Source organism: Adiantum capillus-veneris, chromosome 18 (genome assembly GCF_014529385.1).
Source record: "Adiantum capillus-veneris isolate H3 chromosome 18, ASM1452938v2, whole genome shotgun sequence".
Classification (NCBI taxonomy): Eukaryota; Viridiplantae; Streptophyta; class Polypodiopsida; order Polypodiales; family Pteridaceae; genus Adiantum; species Adiantum capillus-veneris.
The window spans coordinates 98,319,083-98,331,015 of NC_140948.1; the positions used below are offsets into that span (position 1 = coordinate 98,319,083).

Sequence of the window (11,933 nt, forward strand, 5' to 3'; positions counted from 1 at the left end):
GTTCACTTAAGGTGCATAGGTGGAAGCAAAAAAGAGTGTCTAATGCATATGTCCAATGATGGGACATCCTATTTATGCATACAAAAAAATGCATGTAAAACAATATGCTGTGCAAGAAAGATTTTGAGGGGTTCTTCAGAAAGATGGTGTAGCTATAAAAGCATATGTCATGGCTTTGCAAGATGGCACCCCTTGAAGAATGGTTTTCGTTGACGAGGATATGTGCTCTCATCTTACTATGCACTGTGCGTGGGTGTTGGACTCTACGACACTCCACCAATTGTAAGTTAATAGACTTTGACTCTTATGCTCATCTCATCTAGCATGAGCAGCACGACTTAGATATGCTCAACTCTTCCAGCTTGAGTATAAGCCTAATAACTACAACTCTTAGCACATAGTTTAATATGACTTGAAGATTTGGGACTAGTGCTTTTCTCATTTTATGGCTCAGCAATCCAACTCTAACTATGCCAAAGAGTGTTTTTTGCACCGTGACGACTTGATTTTTTACATTCTTGTGCTTACTACAAACATTTCTTTAGGTAAAAGTAAGCTTGAATCCTCAAAAATAGGATTAGTGAAGGATCAAGTTGGCATTTAAGGTTTCTTTTGCCATACCTATTTTATCATCTTTGAATCTGCATTCTGGTTGGTTGGGTTTTCCTTCTTTGACCGTGAAGACTCCATTATCCGTTTGATTCTCCAATTGGGCCTATTAATAGGAGTCTTTGATGTTGTTGTAGGCCTTTGTTGGCTGTAGGCATCTGGATTTTGACTATAGGAGCATTGGAAGACTTAAGAATCCAAATCACTTGATGACCTTTGTATCTCCTTTGTTGTCTTTGTTGAGCTGTAGGTCTTGTTGAGTTCTTGATATCTTCAAGAAGGTCTAGTGTAGTTGCAGTTGGCTTGCGATTGACTGGTAGCCAAATCTCTGTATACCCTATGTGTCAGGGCTAGGGACTTGCTACGCGCCGTGTGCGAGCCACAAAAGCTCCTAGCACACAGTCATACAACAGACAAGCTCACAAGGAAGAACGGTGTGTCACTCACCTTCCTGCGTAGTTGCGAATGAAGGATTCCCGCGCCGCGAAGAAGAGGGAGATGCCGCTACGCCGCGCTCAACCGCCTCACCGACGTCGTGCCGCCGCAACGCTCGATCGCACACACACTCTCACACACTCTCTCTCTCTCTCTCTCACACGCACACACACAAGGAGATGGTGAAGGAGAAGGTGGAGATGGAGCAAGAGCTGCTTCTATTGCACAATGAGAGAATGACTCAATTTTAGGTTTAATTGGATTTTATGTGAGCTCACCCCATTCACACTTGGGCGCCCATGCTTAGCCAACTAACCCTAGCATGTTCATGTTAGAGTGCGCCTCTCATCGGCGATCACTCTACCTTTCCCTATTGGACCGACAAGCCCGGTGCCTGACTCTACTTAAATAAATAATACGGTTACGGTGTCCGTCGTAGGCGATAGGGTGTCCGTGAGCCACGAGGGTTAACAGTATGTCCTTTTCTAAGAGGAACATTCTTTGCGATCCATTTTTGTTTTGTATCCTCTTGAGAGTTGTGGTAGACTTTAGCATATTTCAATGTTGTTCTGTTGTATACCTGCTTCTTAGGTATCCTAGGATATTGTCGAGGTTGATACCTTGTTTGACTTCTTTCTTGGGAGGGACTTGAATTTATTTCATATGCTCTTACCTTCGGTTTTGTTACCCATATGTGTCTGTTACCTCCATAGTACTCTTGTTCTTTTAAGCTCCATTGTGATCCCATGTGTTTTCCTTTCTGTGTTGATTTTTGGTGTCATTCTCTGCTCAATAGCTATTGTGTTTTCTCTTTGCTTTGTTTGATTTGCACTTGTTGCTGCCTGATTTGATTTAAGCTCTTCTGAGGTTCTAATTGATGGAGATGAATCATCTTCAATAAGATCTTCTTTGACATAAGTCTCCATTTTAACTGTGGTTGAGGACTTTGTGCTATCGTCCGTGGGTGACTAGTCTTGGTCTTCATTCTTGATTGTCTCTAAAGACTGCATCTTTTTTGCATTCTGTATCTCTAACATCTTCTGGTCCATTTTCATTCCCATTATGATGTCATCTGGCATATCCTTTGTTGTGAGCACGTGGAATTGAGCTTTGATAATCTGTGAACTTACTTCAATGGTGGTGGAGATGAATCCCCAACATTTTACTCTTTTGTTTCCTGATATGCTCACAAATTCAGGAGCATCTTCTAGCTATGGTTGGCCACATCTTTTCTAGGTGCAAAAAGACATGAGGTTTTTGTCTAACTGGAAATCTAGCTTTACTTCTCTTCACATCTTTTCTTTGTTTTTGCCAACAATGTTGCACTTGATCTTCTCAAGATTTGTGTCTGAATTGGCTTCTTTTGTTGTGGCAATGTCCTTTGGTTGAACTTTATATGCATTTTCTTTTCTTTGACCACCTGCTTCAATTGATGTTGACTCATATGACTGTGATATTTCACTTTTTGTTTGCAATTGATGAGCATTATCCATCTGCATCTGAGTAACCTTTGATCTTAATAGATCCATTGTACTTTTTGGCAGAATCTGTCTCTTTGGAGGATATTTTGGTGGTGACCTTTGTGTAGATTTTTGTACTTTAGATTTCATTGACTTTGACTTTTTTGTCACTTATTCTGGCAGCTTGAGGCTTTGCATCATCTTTAGATAGTCTTTGACTTCAGTCTTACCATCCATAGGGGTTTGTACAAGGTCGTGATCTTGCTGATATTTGTTGCCATGTGCATCTTGATATGCATATGTGAGCTTGATCACATGTAACTGTTTGAACACTATGGGATTTGTCGGCTTTTGACTCTGATTTGTGGAGATCAGCTAAAACTTCTGTCTTTGATGATCTTCATAGAAGCATTTGTCTACAGATTTTGATGGAATCTGGGTCAATTGAAAACTTACAACAACCATATGATCTTTCAATGGTTTTTGCTTCAAAGGGGTCTATTGGCTAGAAGCCCTAGGACTTCTACTTGGTGTAGCATTTCCTGGTACATAAGCTGAGCTTGATGGATTTATAGCTCCCCCCTTCCTAGGGTGATCACTATAGCCTGCTTCATTGTAAGAGTTCAAAATTGGTTGGCTCTGATTTAGTCTCACCTTTTGGGACTGTGAAGGTACACTTTGGGTAGCATTATTGATGGTTGGCATGTGTAAACCTTCTACATAGTTTTCTATGTATCTCCATGAAACTTGACAAATTATTCTCCAAGTCAAGCTATAAATAGCATTATCTTCGCCCTGATATTGTCTATCCCATGGGTCTCCTATGATTTGAGCTTCTGTGATTTCAGGACCCAAGGCTTCATAGATGCTAGACTCTCGTCTGTATCTATGATTGTTTTGATCAAAGTATATGTTCGTTTGGTCACAACATCATAGTTTGATTTCTGATGGAGGAGAGTTTGGCTCTGAACAAATTTCTGAGTTCACTCGAGTAATATCCTTCAACTCTAGAGAGGATGGGCTATAATAGATTCTTTCCTCTGAAATGAACCATCCTTTTTTATCTATCACTGACCCACTTCTATGAGCTGGTATGTGGGTCGTTCAAACACAGGATGATCTTTTTTGTATAGTTTTCCTTTTTGGTCTACATAGTGTGCATATGAATTATGTGTACCATACAAAGCTAACATCATTTTCTTTGATGTGTCCCTTAGACTCGTGGATGATTCCACACTTGTATCAGTAAATGCAAAATCATTTGCAAACCTAACAGTCTTTTCAACATTCTGTGATATCTCGACACCTTGACTAAATTCATGCAAGAATTTGTTGTTCAAAGAATCAATTTTAAGCTTTTTCGGTGTCTGTGTATCTTTATGCTGATTTTGAACTTGCAGTGTTTTGAATTGTGCTTCTAATGGTAATGCAAAATCATCTGATTGCATTAAAAGTGACAAGTTAGATGCACCTACATCGATATTCACATTTTCAATTTGCTTTATACCTTGCTTGACAGTTGATGTATCCCGCTTGTCAGGATTTCTTGGACAATCTTCAGTAAAATGTCCACCTTTTCGTCCACAATCTGAGCAATACGCCATGATTGGTGGTAATTCATTTGTTTCTATTATGTCGAGCTCTTGCTGAGAAGTTTCTGCTTCTATGCTGGCCAAGTTGTCAGCGTCTTCCTTTAAAACACTGAGCATCAAGCTGTAGATTGCTCTATCTTGACCTTTGTACCGTCTTTGGCTTTGTTCTTCCATTAGATTGGCTTCTATTGGTTGATATGTTGGATCTTTCATTTCTGGTTCTTGACTATAGATATGACCACTGTAATCCATGTACAATGACCTTGATTGCATATGCATCAAATGGATGCTTTGTGGACTTGTGCAGATTTTTGGATACCCACTTGGGTCAATTTTTTGCACTTCTATCTGCACTTCATCTTTAAGTTTGCAATACCTGGCTCCACTCAAGTCTGTGAACATCTAGGAGTTCTCTGAATCTGGCTTTACCCTGATCAATAGGATCTTGCCTCCTATGTTGCTTGTACTGCTCATCAAGTATCTATGGACTTTTGTATCTGCATATAAGACTTTGTATCCATTGTATCCATATAGCTGCAAAATCTAGTCTATTGCACTTGTGCAGAAGTTGCCACTGCTACTAGCTTGCTCTGCTGTACTTGAACTCTCGGCTCGATTTGAGTCCCTGTCGGCTTAATTCACTATTTCGCTTTGCGCAGTGTAACTCTCGACTTGCGGTGTATGCTTGGTGTGACTCTCCGACGGTGCATTTTTGCTAGTTATGCCTTTTTCGGGCTTGTGCTGATTTTTTTTGCTCTTTCTGGGTCTTTCTGACGATTTCTAATTTTTCTTTGCTTTTTGCTGGCTTTTTTGGCAATTTTGACGCCTTTCTTTTTATTTTTTCTAATTTTTTGTGAAATTTTGATTTTTTAAAATTTTATGGTCTTTTTATGATTTTTTACTTTTTTTTTTGGAAAAGTTTTGATTTTTAGGAATTTTTCTGGTAATTTTCTAATTTTTGTAAAGTTTTGTAAATTTTTATGGAATTTTTGATGGTTTTTATGAATTTTTTGTGATTTATTTTGAAATTCCGATGAGTTTATGATTTTTCGTGACTTTTTTTTAGTTTTCTATGATTTTTTTATTTATCCGTGTTATTTTTGAAATTTTTATGAGGTTTTTCTATTTTTTTGTGAATTTTCTATGTTTTCTTTTTTTTTTTGTGAATTTTTGGATTTTCTTTTTTACCTTTTTTTGTCAATTTTTATTTTTTATAGAGTTTTCTAAGATACTTTTATTTTTTTAGTGAATTTTTTATGCTTTTCTTTTTTTCTTTTGATTTTTTTATTCCTTTTAATGAGTTTTTTTTGTTATTTGTGATTTTTTATAGTTTTTTAAAATTCTTTTTTGTTTTTGTGAGTTTTTTTAGCGTTATATATATATATATATATATATATATATTAATATATATTTATTTATTTTTTAAAAAACTTACCTTGACTTAGCTTGAAGAGCTGACGTTGCGGCTGTGCTGCGCGCTGCCGCATACAGGAGGAGAGAGAGGGACTGTGTCAAGTGGGGAGTTAGCGCAAGTGAAGGCTTGGTGACTGCTTCCAGATCTGGCGCGCAACAGTGGAGGGAGAGAGAGAGAGAGAGAGAGAGAGAGAGAGAGAGAGAGAGAGAGAGAGAGAGAGAGAGAGAGAGAGAGAGAGAGAGAGAGAGAGAGAGAGAGAGAGAGAGAGAGAGAGAGAGAGAGATGCAAGGGCTTTGAAGCGGGGCCTCGGGCTACACGACAAAGTATGGGAGAGGGTGTGTGTGTGTGTGAGTTGGTGCGCGTGGGCAGCGGCAGCAGGCGGGCCCGATAGAGCTTGTAGGTGAAAGAGTTAAGAGGGAGAGAAAATTGAGAGAGAGAGAGAGAGAGAGAGAGAGAGAGAGAGAGAGAGAGAGAGAGAGAGAGAGAGAGAGAGAGAGTAAGGGGAGATAGAGAGAGTGTGAGTTAGAGAGAGAGTAGGGGGTGGGTTCACACAAGGGAAAGAGAGAGTAGAAAGAGATGAAGGAAGAGGTGGGAGAGGTGCTGGACTAGAAAAATACATTTTTCTAACCGAAGAAAATAAGGGAAACTTGAAGTTCTCCCGGCTTTTATGTCAAAATTTGAAGCTTTCGCCGGTAAGTACACTAAGATTTGTGAAAATTTCCCAGTTTTCTTTAAGGCAAGCTCAAAATCTAACAGAGATTTTTAGGATTTCAGCCGGTTAAAATACACTGGACCCCGGTTTTTTTTTCTAGCACTGCGCGTTGGCAAAGGTAGAGAGAGAATGAGGAAGTGTGAGGGGGAGGTGAGAGACAAAGTTAGAGAGAGAGTGGGTGTGGGGTATATGTTCACGCGGACAGGGAAAAAGAAGAAAAGAATTTTATTGTCGGCAAAATTTATCCCAGCAGATCGTAAAGATCTATCCGCTGCGTAGAAGTTAATGCGTCGGCCCGGGTGTTGTCGCAACTCGAACCGGTTTTTTTTTTTTATATTAATATTTGCAAATTTTCAAATGTCCCGAAATGCCGAAAATCCCAAAATTTGCCAAAAAAGTCTAAAAAATTCTAGGAATCTTAGAAAATCACCTATATTCACAACCGAACATTTTCAATACGCAAAAGCACACCAAAAATAGCAAATTTTATCGAAAATGCGATTTACGACACAAATATCAACCCGGCTCCCGAAAAAAGCAAAACGCTCACAACTCGACTACGGAGGGCACGAATACGAACAAAAGGATTTCATAAATACGCATACAAAAAATAGCTTATAAAAATCGCAAAATCAAATTTTTATGGAATTATGCTAGGAAATAAGACGTAGCTAAATAGATATTTGAGTAGATTACTTAATGGAGACAGAAAGATTTCACACACAAGAGATTATAGAGGAGAGAGAGAGAGAGAGAGAGAGAGAGAGAGAGAGAGAGAGAGAGAGAGAGAGAGAGAGAGAGAGAGAGAGAGTACACACGATATATGTGGTTCACCCAATGTGGGCTTTGTCCACGGGAAAGCAGCCACTCAATGGCTTTAGTACTTCAAAACAAAAAGTAGTTTACAAAGGGATTATACCCTTAATAGAGCTCCCGCCTTGCTTCACTCTCACCAGCTCACACACACCTTGTTGCATCAACTTCACAGTATGAAATGTGTGTAGAAATGGCCTCCTTTTATAGGCCAAAAGGGCTACCCTCTCTCATGAGAGGCAACCATGTGAAGCCGCCCTTGTGCAGATAAGTCTAAGTCGGACCATCCAATCCGCTCATGTGTGGCCGTCCTTGAGAAGACAAGTCCGCTATTGAATTTGGCCACCGGCCACCGGCCATTGACTTTCGACCACCGGACACCGGCCATTGATTACCGGCCCCACCGGCCAACCGACCAACCGACCGGTCGTTTTCCGACCGCTGGGGCCGGCCATAATATTCCGACGAAAAGGAATATTCTGGTAAAATTTTGGTTTCCGACGAGTGATTTTTATTTCCGGCGAGTGATTTTCTGTCACGCACGATGGCTTCTCTTCATAATGAGGGCCTTACAAATGTGCGTTTTTACCACAAAAAATTACAAGGGGTAAGCAAATTATCCAAAAATTAATGCAAAAATTATCTGAAAAAACCAAAATATTTTTTAAAATTTCTCCACACATTGGGGAATAGTGCAGCCAATTAAAACTACACAAATCACATCAATTCAATTGCCAATAATTTTATCAACAAAATCAAGACTGGGCAATTAAACCTGCACAATTATCGACAAAATTAGGTAAAAATTTGACTCAATTAGAGTGTGTAAATCTCTATTTTGAGCACAAAAACGCAGCATTTAATCATCACACACATCAATCATGCAATCAAAACATTGAATCAATCATGCAAATGAAACATTTTTTTAGACACACACACACACAAAAAAATTGGCATTTTTTACCAATCTTTAGGTACGCACACAAAAGGGTTAAATTTGTCAGATTTGCAATGTGACTTCACAAATAATTAGTTGGGTATGAGCACAACACATATCAATCATCACAATTGAAAAATCATAACGCACACATTGATTTTTAGGTGCTCAAACATGACCAAAATAGTGCACACACACCTAAAATTAGCATACACACACTCAATTAGAATGCACACACACTTGATTTTAGTGCACACACACTTGAAATTGACCATCCAATCATGCAATCAACTCAATTAGGCACCCAATTAGCAACCTACAATCACCAATTAGCAATTGAAACTTGTAAAATCATATGCCACCAATTCTTAAAAAATTCGGCATTACGACGGCATGAAAACAAAAAATCACAAAATTTTTAATCCACATTGCATTACATTACATTGCATCAACATAGCATAGATTACATTGCATCATCATGGTGGGATCTCTACTAAATTTTACACATCTCTAGATTCTAGGGAGGTTGAGAGTACCACCTTGATTACCTTTCCGTTGAAGATCAATTGAATGGTCGAATGCTCCAATCCTTCATAGCAAATTAGTAAGTTAGCAAAAATTAGTCAAATTAGCAAGGGGTTAGTGAAAAATTAGAGTGTGTAAACACACAATTGGCAAGATGTAATCACATATTAGGAAATTATGAACACAATGCTTCATGTACACACATTCAAAATCCACAAAAACATAAACACACAAGTGAAATTAGTAGTGAAATTAGTGAGGGAACGCATTTGTTTATGCCACAATTACACTAGCATAGGCCATCGTCCCCGGGAACGGCGCCAAATGTTGGGGGTTCCATCGTTGCAATAGCTCCAATGACCAACAAAATTGTCAATACGGAGGGATGAGCTACCCGGCTAGAGCATGGAAGCACTCACACGGTTAGTGATCTTATTGTGGCAACACAAATGGTTAACTCTATGAGGTGATCTTCTTGGCCTATGGAGGAGCAAAGCCGCAATGAAGGGCAATCTCCATATCCACTTCTCTTCACCTCTAATCAACCCAATCACACACACTAAGATTGCAAGACGCACACAACACTAATCCTATCATGCAACACACTAATCGCAAGCACACACACATAGATCTATTGAGCACCACACTTCAATCAAACCTACATGCACACACAAGAAAAAGAGGGCCATCACACAAGATTAGAGAGAGATTAACCAATAATTAGTTAAGATCTAGTTAATCTAAGAATCATAGGCAATCATAAGAAGTAAGAGAGAGGCATAGTGAGAGAGAATGAATTATTGATTAGTGTTAATCAAGTCTCATGAGCAAGGTGAAGCTCAAGGACTCCATAGCCACACACTTGAGAGCTCTCACCAAAGAGTGCTTGAGAACCCTAATTTCTTTTACACACTGCCTTATATGCCTAGGTTAAAAATATGCAATGTCCAGATGCCCAAGGCCTTTAGGGCTCCACCACTTACAAAATTTGCTAGCTAGGCACAGTAACTGATCTATTCTTTACATCTTGGAACTCCCATTGAGCCCATAACACATTAAAATATTACAATGGCTTGAAATAAATCCGGAATTTACAATACTTGATCATTTTGGAAAAACGTGAAAAATGTGTAACTCCAATCTTTAGAGTCTTACCATCACCCGAGCGAGCTTTCTCAAGCAAACTAAAACCCGATCGAATATCTAAATGGCATCTACCCATGTTGTGCTATGTTTACTCTTGATTTTACATTTCATTTCATGTACAAGTGAAAGGTGTTCAGGTGTTGTCTGCCTTTGCAATGTCGCACAGCATTGGGCCTCACAAGCATTGATGTTGCACATTGCAACGTGGCTCAACCTCAGCATCGCGCAAGGTGAGGGACTCATATATAGGCATCACTGCTACATTGTTTCTCTCTATGTATCTTGCACGGTTAGGGATACGATTCCCATCTCTAGTCAGTGCCCGTCATGCAGCTGGACATCATCGCAATTATGGTAGTACTCAATGATGGCCCGAGTAACTCTCCATTGAGGCTGGGTGTCATGGCCCGAGTAAGGATGGCCAGTGGCAAAGTTCCTCCTCCACTTATTCACTCTTGGCCTCCTTGTCGCCAACTTTTAGCCCCTCAATAAACTCGCCCACCTCCTTGGGGTGCCTGACATCTCCTTTTGAGCAACCTCAAAAGCTTTTTGTAAATGCTTGAGCGTGTTCCACACTCCCAACAAAGAAAATGCAAAACATTTCATCTTTCAACTCTCCTTCTGCAAAAGCAGAGGCATGCCACACCCAAGCCTTGTCACTACCCTCATGTTCCTACAAGCAACTTATAGAAGGGAATGATTGTGTGATTTGCATAGATTTCATGACCAATCGAACGTTTTTGGTCTTCTTATGTTGGAGTAGCTTTACCTGACTCATACCTCTCTCTTTCCACTGGTTGTCGTCCTTATCAAATTGGTATAGATAATTGGCCTTTAGGTCAATGAGAACGTTCTCATTCTCCTTGCCAATATTGATAGCAAGGGCATCAAGCTTGATGATGCAGCACCTGTGTCTTCCTCCTCAATTGCAGATCTTGCATCATCACCTTCCTCTATAGCAGCATTTTCCACGGGCTCTTTCTCTTCGTTGAGTGCTTAGCATCCATTTGGACTGAAGTGGGCTGAGAGAGAGAGAGAGAGAGAGAGAGAGAGAGAGAGAGAGAGAGAGAGAGAGAGAGAGAGAGAGAGAGAGAGAGAGAGAGAGAGAGAGAGAGAGGAAACAACCTACAACGAGGACGGACGAGCTCGTGGGTGTCAAACTTTGCACCAAGTACTATATAGCAAGGGCGAGAATCAAAGTTTTCCGTATGTCATTACTTGCTGCAAGGACCGCACGTCGGCGTGCACACGACAATCCAAAAAAAGTAGGTATATTCAAACTTTTTGAGGTGTTACATTTTGGGGAATGTGTTGTTTTGGTCCAGTGTAAAGAAAAAATCATTTTTCCAAACATACAAAATTCCCTTTCTTGAATTTTCCAAGAGGAAATCTTAGAAAATTAGTTTTGTTTTTCGGGTTTTACACTAATTTTCTCTATTTTGGGGTGGAATTTCTCCCTTTTCCTTGCCTTCAATCGGCAGTTTTGAAAAATTTTCTCTATTTTAAGGCAGAACTTCTCCCTTTTCCTTGCCTTCAACTGGCATTTTTGAAGTTGAAAACGTATTATGCTGAGACCTATTTTTCTCGAACACTGCTTTGGGAAAAAAATTAAAGTCTTGTCAAGTTTTATAAAAACAGTTTTTCGGAGACTCTGTTCGACCGCGTGCCGGCTCGCGTTCCTTGCAGTAGGAAAAGTTATCATCGTCGTCGACTCTCTTCATCCTGCAGTCGCCCTCTCCGCCTTCTACCCTCCTTGCCTCCTCCTGTCATACACCACCCTTTGCAACAATAAGCCCTGCCGTGATGCCGCATTTTTAATATCTGCAAGCTCGTGGCTGAAAGCTGTGCGTGTTGCACTCCTGCTGCGAGGCGCCAATCTGCAGCACTCCATTTGAGCTCTAAGCTCTCACAGTCAAGTAGAGAAGAGCCTTGCATCCAAGTCTCTCAACCTGCCTCCCAACCCATTGCATACTTCCCCCTCCCTTCCTGCACGCCTATCGACCTGCCTCCCAAGCGGTTGCATGCTTCACCCTTCCTGCTATTGTGATTCCACTGAGCTCTCATCTCCGTCTCCTTCCCGCCCTAAGGAAAAAACACAGACGCGTGCGCACACAGATTGTAGATGGATGTGTGAGAACAAGGTCGCAAGGGAGTCGGACTTTTTATGCAAGGGAGATAGCAATCTAGAATCTCTCTCTGTCTCTCTCTCTCTCTCTCTCTCTCTCTCTCTCTCTTGACACTAAGCTTATTGATTTGAACGATGTTGTCTCTCTCTCTACCATGAGAGAGA

At 40.3% G+C, this 11,933-nt stretch overlaps 1 pseudogene; it reads right to left on the reverse strand.

The window, feature by feature from the left end:
• Positions 1–10,043: 10,043 nt before the first annotated feature.
• Positions 10,044–11,707, reverse strand: LOC147436070 (ran-binding protein 1 homolog b-like; annotated as a pseudogene).
• Between the last annotated feature and the right edge of the window lie 226 nt (positions 11,708–11,933).